General features: G+C 38.3%; 1 long non-coding RNA gene across 1 annotated transcript; it reads left to right on the top strand.

Annotated features, from left to right (window-relative positions):
• The first annotated feature begins 5,551 nt into the window (after positions 1–5,551).
• LOC102554680 (uncharacterized) lies at positions 5,552–8,679 on the top strand. The gene is made up of 3 exons (XR_015647284.1): positions 5,552–5,655; positions 5,746–6,095; positions 8,270–8,679. It is a non-coding gene; the product is annotated as an uncharacterized LOC102554680 (long non-coding RNA).
• Positions 8,680–13,333: the final 4,654 nt, after the last annotated feature.

Raw genomic sequence — 13,333 nt, 5'->3', positions numbered from 1 at the left:
TGACACCTTTTAGATCTTATAAGCCTTTATAGGATTAAGAACTGACATTGTATAATTAAGCTAGCATTTTTAAAAGTCCCATTACAGACTACCATCACTTTCCTAAATTTCTACAGTCTGTCATTCTTGAAACATTAAACATTTTACTAAATGATCTATATTGTAGATGTAAATGTGGGATCTGAGAATTTCTTTGATGGACATAATCAAAGTAGAATACTTACTTATTAGAAAAAATTTAAGCAGCCTTTCTAAAATCAATGATAAATAAAAATTGTGGGTCACTTTGGATTAATGAATACATCCTGATATTAGGAAATGAAGATTTAGAGAGTCAAATCACTTGTTAAATGTCATTGCCAGTTAGGGAGAATCAGCAAGAAACATGTGCAGTTTGCGTGCCCCAAAGTTCAGTATATGTTGAATGATAAGAGATAACATGAGTTTCTAAGTACTTGTCCTTGGCCTTCCACAACCATAGGGAGGACTGAGAGGCAGCACTGCAGAGTGTGATTCCTGAAGTGTAGTTCCACGGCCAGTTTATGAGAAATGCAAATCCCTGAGTCTTACCTTATACCTCTGCCAAACCAGATAGTGTTGAGGTAAATTCCAGCAGTATATTTTCAAAGTATTTTAGATGATACAAAATCAATTTGAGGTTTAGGGAATACCACACACAGCACAAGCTGTTGTAGATCTGGTATTGCATCTCCTCCACTTCCTCCTCCCCCCTCCTTGTTTAATCTATAAAATGTACATAATTACACCTCCTATTTCTATCTCACCTGGTTTACAGTGACTAAGTGAGTCAGTGATAGATATCTTCAGGTATCACACATTTGCCACAGTATATATTTATGTATTTATGGTTTTAGGACTGTTTTTCTTCTTTCTTAAGCTTTTTTTTGTTACACTTACATGTTGATTTTGAGTATGGAGGAGATACTTATAGGATGGAGTCAATTCTATCCTTCTACTGCATGGGTCCCAAGGCTTAAATTTATATATTCAGGTTTGGTGGCAAGCACTTTTATCCAGTGTTATTAGAGTTTTACTGCTGTGAACAGACACCATGACCAACCAAGGCAACTCTTATAAGGACAAAATTCAATTGGAGCTGGCTTACAGGTTCAGAGGTTTAGTCCATAATCATCTAGGCAGGAACATGGCAGCATCCAGGCAAGTATGGTACAGGAGTAGCTGACAGTTCTACATTTTCATCTGAAGGCTACTAGCAGAAGACCAACCCACAGACAACTAGGGTCTTAAAGCCAACATCCACAGTGACAGACTTACTCCAACAAGGCCACATCTTCTAATAGTGCCACTCCCTGTGCCAAGCCTATACAAGACATCACACTATATAAATTTCTATTAGACATCGTCATGGTGGTAAGTAGACCTCTAAATCCTAGTTTCCAAAATAACTCCCAACATGCAATTAATTCTCCCCATATTTGTTAAAAGAATGAATAATAATGATATTTGGCATCATGATTCCATAATCTCTGCCTTGTGAATGAATGTGAAAAGCATCGTACTTGAATTCACATCCAAATAAAAGAACTTAGAGGCAGAGAGAACATGGGACATATCAACTCTAGTTGTGGGATTTGGTGTTACAAATCGTTCTGGCATTGGTGATAATAACAATATTAAATTTGTATTTAGTGTGTTAATTTTACTAAGGCAATATACCAGCCTATTTAATAAAAAGCACCAAAGCAATAAACACAGGCCATTCTATATAATAAGTATGGTATAATTCTACAAGGTAGCTATTTTGGAATTTGATCTTATTCTTAGTAAAGTTGAGGCTTAAATGACTTACCTGAGACTAATGTCTACAAAACAAAAAGCATGTATAGAAACAAAAAAGGGAACATGTATAGACAGAGCCAAGACAAGGCAGGCAAAGAAGGTAGGACTTAGAATTGGAAGGGAGGTGCTCATAAGGAGAGGTCTGAGGTAATCACAGTCAGTCCAGCAAGGAATTTGGTTTCCAGAATAGCCCATACAGAAGTGCAGTTTGCGCAGAAATGGTCAATCTCTGACATGGGAGCTGTACTTTCAGTGGCTGGTTTGACTAGGAAACTGAGATGGATCCTGGAGTCTTGAAGTGAGCACAACCCCAGTAGGTGCTTTTTAAAAAAAGTGGAGTCACTGTGTGTGGCCCCTGTGGTGTCACTCTGGAGAGACATGTCCAAAATTATCCTCAGCAATAAAAAAAGCAGTAACAGTTTATTGGGCACTTATAATGTCCTGCCTGGGTTTGGTACTTTGTTTCTATCCTTATTGCTACATAGCTTTTAAAAACTCCACATCCTGCTGCATTCGTGTGGTTCCTTCTAATGGTATGATTGACTTTTCTTCCACACTTCATGCTTTTGTACTATAGAATTCTATTAATCTTGTATGTCAAGATTTATCACAAAGATCAGCCGATATCTTCCCATTCATTTCCTCAACAAACTAGATGAAAGAACAGAAGGCAGAAGGAGAGAATCATAAACAGTCACCTGATCTGAACAGCCTAAAGATAGTTCCTGAAGGCTATCTTTGTAATGCTTCCTGCTCAGTTAGCTGGACTGCTGATTATTTCTAAAACTCTTCTCAGAGTGCCCTTGCTTCCCTCCTCCCTTCTTTCTTGTGATGAGACCACACTATGTAGCTTTGGGTGGCCTGGAACTCAAGCTCACCACGTAAACCAGGATGGCCTGCTACTCATAGACATTTGTCTGCCTCTGCTTCGCAAGTTCTAGAATCAAATCAAATGTTCATCTTCAAGAAAACTCCAAGATAACACTTCATCGACTATGAATGGGAAATGGGTTTTTGTTTTCTTAAAACATTCAGCATCAATGGCAATAACATGAAATAGAACTGGACATGTTGGGTAGGATCCCCAAGCATCAACTCTGAGAATGTCCTTGGTAGAGGCCAGAAGAGCTCCTGGTCTTTCTGTCTTCATCTACACAATGAGCACCTCTGCCTAGAGACTGCACTTAACTATATGACTATGTGACTGCTGGCTGAAACCAACAAAAGGCCCCTGAACACTTGGTTGGACCAACAGGACTGACCAGCTAATCCCCCTTAACCTCACTTCTGTTTCTGTCATAAGCCCTTGATAAAGCTCCACTAAACTAGCAGTTCAGTGGTACTCTATGTCCTGGGAACCACACTTCTCCATCTCCTTGTTTTGTTTTGTTTTTTTTCTTTTTTCCTTTGTTTTGTTCCCACCTATAAATCTATAAAAAACTTCTCTCTAAACCTGGTCCTCTATGGTCCATGCATTTCATTCTTCAAATTATTGAAACAAGAACCTGAAAAACACTGGCTTAGGGGAGTTTCCAGACACCTAGCCACACCTGCCTCACCTTCCCCTACAGCTAGCCCCACTCAAGTGCGAGAGAAGCTTTGCACTTTTCAAAGGCTTGCAGTATCCTCCTATCAATAACAATAAAATGAAGTCACCGGGTGACATACTTTTTTCAAAGCCAGCAGTGTGTCTCATCACAGTAGTGACGCATCCTGAGGCAAGCGCCATCGAGTTGTTGGCAAATATCATGGAATATTTTCATAAAAACTCTGTTTATCTAGCCAGATGTTTCCAACCACCCTGACACGTTGATCCTTTAAAGTTCCTCATGTTGAGGTGACCCCTTACTATAAGTTATTTTTGTTACCGTCTTGAATTTTGTTACTGTTGTGAATTGTAATGCAGATATCTGATATGCAGGATACATAATATGTTACCCTTATGAAAAGGTCATTGAATCCCAAAAGGGTTGTGACCTACTGGTTAAGAACCTCTGATCTAGACCAATGACTCTATATAATCTTCTGCTTCAATGAAGAGACATAGTAAATACAAGTTTGACAAAGCTGTTGCACTACTAACATGGTTGATATAGTACGCTATTTACAGTAATCCTCCCTTAGTAATAATTGGAAGACTTGCCTTGGATGCAGTGTGTGGCCACAGTGTCCCGGATCTAGAATGCCAGCACTTGAAAGGCTAAGACTAAAGGATGAAGACATCATAGCCACTTTGGATTACAACTCAGACATCATCATAAAAACAAAAAGACAGGTGTTTGCTCTCAGTACTAAATAGCATTGCCATGTGATTCATAAACTTGCTTTTACATGACTGGCAGCAGTGTTTACTTATTGTAGCCCCTCCCCATAAACGCATGAATAATATACTGGGAGAATAGCTTAGCTACAATAACTTTCTATCTGACATCCTGTGAAGGAACCTGTCTCAAAATTGTGTATCCTTGCTTACAAGATAGCAGAGATAGGCCAGCAGAGAACACAGCATGAATCTAATAATGGAAGACCACAGAGCACACACTCCCTGTTAGTTCTGTCTTGCTTGCTTCATTTTTGACTATAAAGTATGAAGTATCTACAGTTTTATTCAGATAATGTACGAAAAGATACCTTTGAATTTGGTAGAATCGTGAGCATGTCATTTTAAAGAAATATCCTTCATATTTTAGTAGATTAAGTAGTATATAATGTAGCCACCTTTTAGGTCAATCTGAGAGTAATCTTCTGATGACAGATTAGAAAACAGAAGCTTAGAAAAGTAAGTGATTTTTCTGTGGGTTCGCGACTGGCAACTATAAAAATAATAACGAAATGAGGGCATGAGGTTTTAAATTCGAACTCTAGAATGCAATGAAGAAAGTGAGGCTTCTCTAATGACTAATGCAGTCGAATACAAAAGAAGAGAAACAGGTTTTCCAAGTGAGCTGTTCAGACTGGAAGCAGCTGAGCTGTGAAGTGCTGAGCTAATGTCAATTATGACCCCGCTCCCAGTCCACTATCTGCATGGACTGCATCAGCCTGGGCCTTTGAATCAACACTTTAAGAAGCATCTATTCCATCAAGAGTCAGATTTTCCCATGGGTCACCGAACCTGATGACCTCCTTGGCTGAGCATGCGCCTTGTCCAATGTACCATCATCACTTCTTGCTGTTACCCACAGCAACTACTTCCTATGCTCACTAACTAGTCTTTGAACTGATGCACAACACAAGACCTCATATTTCCAGCCCCTGTGTCTCCCTGCCCCTTTCTCATCCGATCTGCAGTGTACCCTAGAGATCTTTACCACCCATTTTTTTCCTTTATCAAGTAACTCCCCTGTTTAAAACACCTCACTCAGTTGTTTTTGGCTTTGGTTTTTGGTTTTTTGTTTTTAAATCATTTTGGAACAAACTCCTATGATCCCTCTGTGTCTGACCTCACTAACCCTTTGTTCCTCTGGTTGCTCATTGTCTTAAAACATTTGACAACCAAGCTGTCCAGATCCCTTTTCTCTTTCTTATCTTCCTGTCTTTCTGTCTTCTCTGCCTGAAATATTTCAACATGTTTTTAATGACAGCTCATTTGCACTGCTTGGGAAATTTTTATTGTAAATAATTTACTTCCTCAGTGGCTCCTCCTTAAATGGCTGCTAGTTAACTTTATTACTTTATCTGTAAATATTTCTTAAAGCCACGTGTAATTAATTTCCCTGCTCTCCTGAAACAGAAACACCAAGCTACCTGAGATTTGATTGTCTCATCGAGAGATCTCCAGTATTATTAAATGTCAATTGAAAGAATACCACTTTACTCTCCGGATTTCAGAATCAGGTTTGTCAGGAGCAGATTTTTACTGGATTAATATTAGGATTAACAAATAATTAAATTTGGTATCTCTTACTCTGTACTGTTCACTTTCAGACAAATTCATCCAGCATAAGAGAGAAGTTGTAAAAGTTGACCCTACACTACTTAACAAAGAAGACTTTCGTGAAAAAAACCATTGGGCAATAGGACAGCTAAGCTATGTGTCATCGTTTTACTTTCAAAGCTTTGCAGTTTAGGTTGGCTTCCTTTTATTGTTATAAGCAATGCCAGGATGAAAAGATAAATTCAACCAAGTGAATTCTGAAACAGCAGAATTACATCTTTACAAGAAGAGACCAGAACCAAGCTAGCTGGCCTACAGTGGCAAAAGTGAAGGTCAAGTCCCCAAATGCAGAAAATTCTTTCCTTTTCAGAATCAGATCCCTTCCTCAGTTAATGACATGGTGAGTTTAAACATTTAATTTCACTAATAATTGAAAAGACAGAGGGATTCATGTGTTACCCTCCACAGTTTTACAGTGAATGGGTAGATAGATAATACATGCATGATAGATAGAGAGAGAGAGACAGATGATAGATAGATAGACAGACAGACAGACAGACAGACAGATAGATAGAACGAACTTTAGATCTCCCATTAAAATTATGAAATCTGACAAGAGGGCTGGAGCGGTGGCTTAGTAAATAAAGTGCTTGCCGTGTAGCTATGAGATTCTGATTTGTACTCCAGAGCCCCTCCTCCACGTAACAAACCAGGAGTAGTGGTGCCGGCTGTTAGAGCATTGGGCAGGCACAGACAGGAGGTACCTGGGTACACTGGCAGTTAGCCTAGACAAACTTTAGGGTCAATGAGAGACCCTGAGGTTTTAAAATAAGTTATTTTGTGAAGTGTTTAGAACATCTGTGCCATAGATTATACACTGAAAGCAATATTCTTTTAATACACACATACACACACACACACTCATGCACACACACACACTCACAAACACACTGATTATGCCAATTAAATGGTAACATGTTCAATATATTTCCCCTCAATCTTGTTTTCATTCCTAGTAAAATACTTTCATTCTTTAAATTACATTATAGAGATCTTCTCATTCAAGCAACTGAATTAATTTACAGGAAGTAATTGTATAGTACTAAAGATCAATAATAAATCTAACAATTTTCTTATTTTGGACATTTGAGTTTATCTCTGGGTACTTCAGCATTATCATTCTTTAGCACTGTAAACAATATCATAATACAATTTCTTGAACATGTATCTTCCCTAAAAAATACTTTCATTTTTCTTAAAAAGTAACAGTTCTTAAAAGATACTATTTTTTATTTATTTGTGTGTGTGTGTCACGCACACACACTCACATGCCCAAGTATACATGAGGAGGTAAGAGGACACTTTGCAGGAATCAGTTCTCTTCCACCATGTGAGTTACAGGAAGTAACCTTAGAACATCAGGTTGCTGACAAAAGACTTATTTCCTGAGCCATCTTGTCAGCCCCAGGTGCTTTTAATTGTATAGGAAAGTAGCTGGAGTAATTACAAGGAATCCACAGTGATCTCTATCCAGAATAACCCTCAGAAAGCCAGTTGTCTCTCCCGGGTTCACAAACTTCTACCGTGCTCGCCAGGATGCTGCTGACTACCTCCTTTCTCTAAGTAGTTTTAAGTATTTCAGATTGTTAAAATTTTGCTTGAAATATTTCAGATACTTAATTATTTAATTATCACCTTGCATTTCTCATTGGTTTGTGTGAACTTTTAGTAATAAGGATATATTAGGCTCTATATTTTCTTTTGAGAAAAACTACATCCCTTACTGCTATTTTTTTATAATTTAAAAAATATGGCATATTGGATTCTCAGCTTCCTCTGTATGTCATTTAAGAGAATCTATTTCTTGTGTTATGAAGTTATTTTTAGTGTAACATTTTGTTATTAGGTCCTGACTGTGGCCTATAGAGTCTAATTTACGATTTTGTTAATATTTTCTCTGTGGTAAGTTGATTTATCAGTTTATAAAACAAACATATAAAAAAGTTATACTCTTTAATGTTCAAAATAATGCATTACCAATTGAGTGTGTCCTTTCTGTAACCTTTTTCAGGATGTCAGGAAGTCAGAAGAGGGTTAGAATCTAATTGAAGTATTTCTTGTTAATTTCAAATCAACTTTGCAGTTTATCAAATTGTTCTTAATATATTTAGTTGCTGTGCTATTTACTCTATTTACCTATTTTATTTTTAAATCCAAGAGTGCTTTTGATGTGTTGGCCAAGAAAGATAGATTGCAACATTGTGAAAACTTAGAGGAGCAACTGATGGGCGGTTAGATTCAGTCTTGGATGTTTTTCTCCCCCTCTCTGGACTCATATATACTACATGATTTTAAAAACATGGTGTTTGTTTATTGATAAATGTTCTAAAAATAGTTTTCTTTCCTGGAATTTGCACCTAAGCTTATAGCTCTAATATTCCTCCAAGTGCTCGATCGTTCGCCAGTCCGACATGACTATCTGAGAGGAAGTTGAGAGAATGTACACGGAACAGAAACTTTTACCATGGGCTGCTTTAGTTTTAACATTTCCAATATAATTTTTTTGACTTTCAGATTTTAGGAAACCTATGTTCCAGGGAGAGACAGTGAAGAATATCCTCCGTCTCGTACACTGGCTGAGGCCGTTCCTGCTTTAACCTGAATCTGATCTCCTTGATAGAATATGCTGGTGGAAAACTACCCAACCCTGTTCTAGGAACCAAAGGTCACGATGTCCGAGCCAACTTAAGCCTTGCCTTTGTTCAAACTGTTTGTGTGGAACTCCCTCCAGTGAACCCCTTATCTTACTTTCTATTAAAACTGCTTGCCTCAAACTGTTTACTTCTGCAAAGCCCCCCTGCAGCTGCTGAGTCAGAGGCCAAGACAGTCTCTGCTAGTACAAACCCAGAGTTCTAGAGACTCAGATCCCCAAACTGGGGTAGGATCCCAGACTGCTAGATAAAATAAAGACTTTTAATTGGCTATACACTGTGTCTGAGTGGTCATCTCTGGTAAGTTCCCCCTAGCATTTCTGACTCATACAGGGAGCACAGTAACAACACGTGCCTTATCGGTGAACTAAGAACAGAGAAACTGAATTAAAAATGAGAGCAGTAGGGCAGGAGAGATGACTCAGTGGAGCAATTGCTAGACCCACAGAAGGCAGCTCACAGTCGCCTTTCGCTACAGTTCCAGGGTATCTGACACTGACTTCTGGCCTCTGCAGGACCTGTAAACACTCAGTACAAATAAACACATACATTCTCTCTCTCTCTCTCTCTCTCTCTCTCTCTCTCTCTCTCTCTCTCACACACACACACACACACACACACACACACACACACACACATACACACACGAAATATATTTAATAAGTGGGAGCAAAGAGTCAGAAAGTATAAGAAAGTCCTAATAGTGATTACCATTATTGAGGGTCTAAGATATTCAGACACTATGCATATTGGATCACAGCATGTAATCCTTAAATTGCAAAAAATAATGTGTAAATGCTAAGGGCTGGGAGTTTTGATCTGTGGTAAAGGGTTTGGCAAAAGGCAGGAGGGTAGAACTTGGGTATGAAATGCTCTAACAATTCACACCCCAAACAGTATATTTGAACACTTGGTCTGCATGTGGTTGAGCTCTTTTGGAACACCATAAAGTACTTATGAATTTGGGGGAAGTCTCTCTGAAGAAAATGGGTTGCTTTGGGTGGGCATTATGGGTTGTAATTCAGCCTGTGTTCTGGCTAGGCTTTCTTCTCTGATTTCTGACAACTAAGGGGATATGACTAACCACCCCACATCATATTGCTAGAGCTGCAGACTGAGAACCACTCCTACCACCATGTCTTTCCTGCTGTGAAGACTCTCAAACCTTCTCAAACTGTGATCCAAAGGCATTCCTCTCCTCCCTTAAAATGCTTCTACCAGATATCTGACTAAAGTAAAAATAAAAAATAAAATAGACGATTAGTGCCAAGAATGGGGTCACTGCCGAACTATAACCTCTCTACATGTGGTTCACAGACTTTGGTAGTCTTTTTCACTCATGAACTTCCTACCTTCTGTATGCCTTACTGATATGCACCGTCACAACTGGCAGGAGTGCACTTTTGGAAAACAGCTGCCTATGGAAAGGTTTCACCAGCTCACCTATACAGGTAATTGGCTACTGCTGCTGTGGTCCAAGAGGTTCCAGCTATACTTGGTGGTTTCCATGAATGATAAAACTTTAAAGACAGTTTTCAAAGAAAAAAATCACATCTTGGAATGAATTGCAACCAAGAAAGGCTGGTATGTTGTAAATGTGGAAGAGGACATTTCGAGTCTAAAATTTAATGAATAAATTTGTGCTCCTACCAATCCCCCACCCCATGCAAGTTTTGACTTCTACCCCCAAAACTACTGTCCTGAACTCAAAGCAGACTCCCGGTTTAGAAAAGGCAGATCTTCAGTTGACAGTTTCTAAATCAAAAGAGCTAGAGGTCGTCTGACAGTGTAGTGTGGCCACCTTGATGGACATCACTGTGGGAACTGACGGTTCCCACTGTGGGAATTTGTCGGTTCTGTGACATAGACGGAGTAGAACTGATAAGGTCCATTAAACCGTTATACCACAGTGAAGCACATCAGGATGCTTTTGAACATAATCTGATGTGAGCTTGTCATTTCCCCATCCTTAGCAAATGATACAGAAATTAACTATCTCAACTTTCTGCTCCCTTAGAATTTGAATAAAGATGGATATGACAGACTTATTGTGGCACACTGGCTCTCTTCATTGGTTTTCTTTGGAACACTTACATATTGTAGGCGGCAGATGTGTTGCATAATTACAAGGGCTAATGAAAAACTCATTGGCATCTGATTGCATTTATGGCAGGCAAAAGAAAAATATGACTTAATTTCTCGTGCAGACTTAAAGTCTCTTTCAAATCAGGAGCTGAAGAGCTTTGTTCCTGCAGTCACTTCGCACCACAGTGTTTGTTCTGCCTTGTTGAAGGCAAATCAGTCACAGAATGGGAATCTCTAAAACTGAACTAAAGCCAACCTTTTCTTCTGGTAATCTTATTAGTGTCAAGTGTCTGTGTCAGTAACAGAAAGTAGACCCAAACCTAGGAAACGCTCAGATGAAGAAGTTGACCTTCTTTCAGGCCTTTTGGTAAACCTGTGTGTCTCCCCTCCGGAAGTAAACATTAACCTTACTCCCACGGAATGTTTCCAGAAAGCAGGAAGTAATTCTCATCTTTATTACCCTGCTTAGCAAGAGGTGTCTCTTTTGACCTGTAGAGACTTTTTAACTTCTAAGAAGCTCCTTGTCATGGTCCGAACAAATTAAGAGATGTTTCCTGTTTCCTCAAAGGTTGTTTTTGTTAGTTTGTTTATTTGTTTTTTAGTTTAAATAGTTTACTCGTTTTATCTAGTAAATACTAATATTGTTTCTGCAATGATTATGGTAACAAGAGTACTGTTGCATCAAAACTGAAATCTAGCTACAAAATTGCTCAGATTGCCTTCTCCCACCACGTATAACTATTAATACATCTAGAGATGTTCCCATCATTAATTAGATGCTACAACATTCCCAGCCATAAGTTTCTATTAAATGATGCAGCACCTGTCTAAACTCTCTCTACCTTAAGTTACATGATTAATTACTTCTTTTGTAGGAGGGAAAAGACTACATATATGTGACTAAAATATTCAAATTGTTTTATTCAAATGATTGTGTGACCAGGATATTGATAGTCTATAAACAAATGTAAGCAAATGAGGTGATCTAGTATACACACACACACACACACACACACACACACACACACACACACACATTGTGAGAAGGAAGGCTTTTATAACTGTTTTAAAGTGAAACTCAAATATTTTGATTCTGTTAATTACATTGAATACTTACTCTTGGAACAAAAGTTGAGCCTTCTAAAAATTATCAATACACTTTGGAATATAACAGTAATCATAAACTTTAATATGTAAGAATAATTGTGGCAAAGAAAGTGACAAGTTTTATTAAAAAGAGGGAATTGAAGTAAAGAGGATGAGAGAAAGACAGAAAGGAGGGAGAGGTGAGAGAGACAGAGACAGAGACAGAGAGACAGAGAGAGACAGAGAGAGAGACAAGAGAGAGCATCTTTGGTAGGATGGATAGTGGCAAAATTAGTGAAGATGTAAAACATTTACTTTTCTTTACTAAAGTATCAATATAGAAAAAAAATTTAATGGGAGGCTGCAATATCAGGATTACCTCTAGCTTATTACTGATGGTATCATTTCACTCTTAGGATGGATTCCTCTGAGGTACTGAGAATGTTCTCATTTTAGTAGTACACAGACATCCAAACATTCATGTGTCATCGTAGAGTCCCACCTCCCACCACTCTCTGAATTGTGTGATTTGTTTTATTCATTTATTCAACTGTGTCCCTCAGTGTACTTCTAGGGGATGGACATGCAACCAAAGTGTTGTAATTTGTCATATATAGGCTCGGAATACATTTTAATTGGTGTTTATAAATCAAGCTGGTTTTGGTTAATATGTATACATCTGATAGCTATAGCAAAACACACCTTCGTTATCACCTTTCCATGCATAAAATGAAAGCCCCTCTGACTTCACCATCTATAATTTTCTTATGCAATCCCTTAGTGCTATGGTGAAAGGGGTAAAGAGAACATGTTACATGGGATCTCAGTGTAGGAGCCATCCTGCAGCCAAGATAGGAGGAAAAATACAGCAACTTTTACTGTTTCGAATATTATTTTGTAGTGTCCTCTCTCTCGGTCTTCAAGAGATCGGCAGTATTTTGAGAAGAAAAGTATAACAGGCAAAACCAGAAAATCAGGAAGAGCTGAATGTCCAAGTTTTTCCAAAATGTTATATAAAATTGTTTTAAGAAGTAGCAGGAGCAAAATGTTCAAGCAAATGAAGACGAAGTGCCTTGTATTTAGATGGATTTTCTTTTGTATATATTGATACTTTAATATTATGGAATATATGAAGGTTAGAAGTTCAAATGGAGTTGATCGTGTCAATCCTATTCGCATACCCCCAAATTAAATAAAACCAGGAGGCAAAGAAGAATGGATTCCTATGTTTAATACTTTACACTGTGGTGTAAGACAGCCACCAAAGTCATCTTAATCATGTACAATGGGTACTTGTGTAAAGAAAAGTGCCAAGGACTGATCTTTCAGCCTTCCATGGATTCCACTCACATTTTTCATTCTTTATTAAATATGTATATGTTCAGATAAGAGAGTCTATGTGTTACAATGTGCATAAAGAAGTCACAGACAAACTCCTTTGTCTACCATGTGGGTTAAAGGGATCAAACTTGGTGACAAGCACCCTCCTTACTTACTGAGTCACCTCATATCCCTTTGTCCCTGTTTTAAGAATCTTTACCAATCTGGGCAGTGCTGTCACACATCTTTGATATCAGCATTTAGGAGGCAAGAGGCAGGTGGATCTCTGTGAGTTTGAGGTCAGCCTGGTCTACAGAGCAAGTTCTAGGACAGCCAGGACTACACAGAGAAACCCTGTCTCAAAAAACAAAAGGAAAAAGAACAACTTGTGTCAATATAGAAACATGTGCCAGAAAAAAAAATTCAAAGGTTATAG

The sequence above is a fragment of the Rattus norvegicus genome, chromosome 1, assembly GCF_021556685.1.
Source record: "Rattus norvegicus strain SHRSP/BbbUtx chromosome 1, alternate assembly SHRSP_T2T, whole genome shotgun sequence".
Classification (NCBI taxonomy): Eukaryota; Metazoa; Chordata; class Mammalia; order Rodentia; family Muridae; genus Rattus; species Rattus norvegicus.
This window is presented reverse-complemented; position numbering and strand designations above follow the sequence as displayed.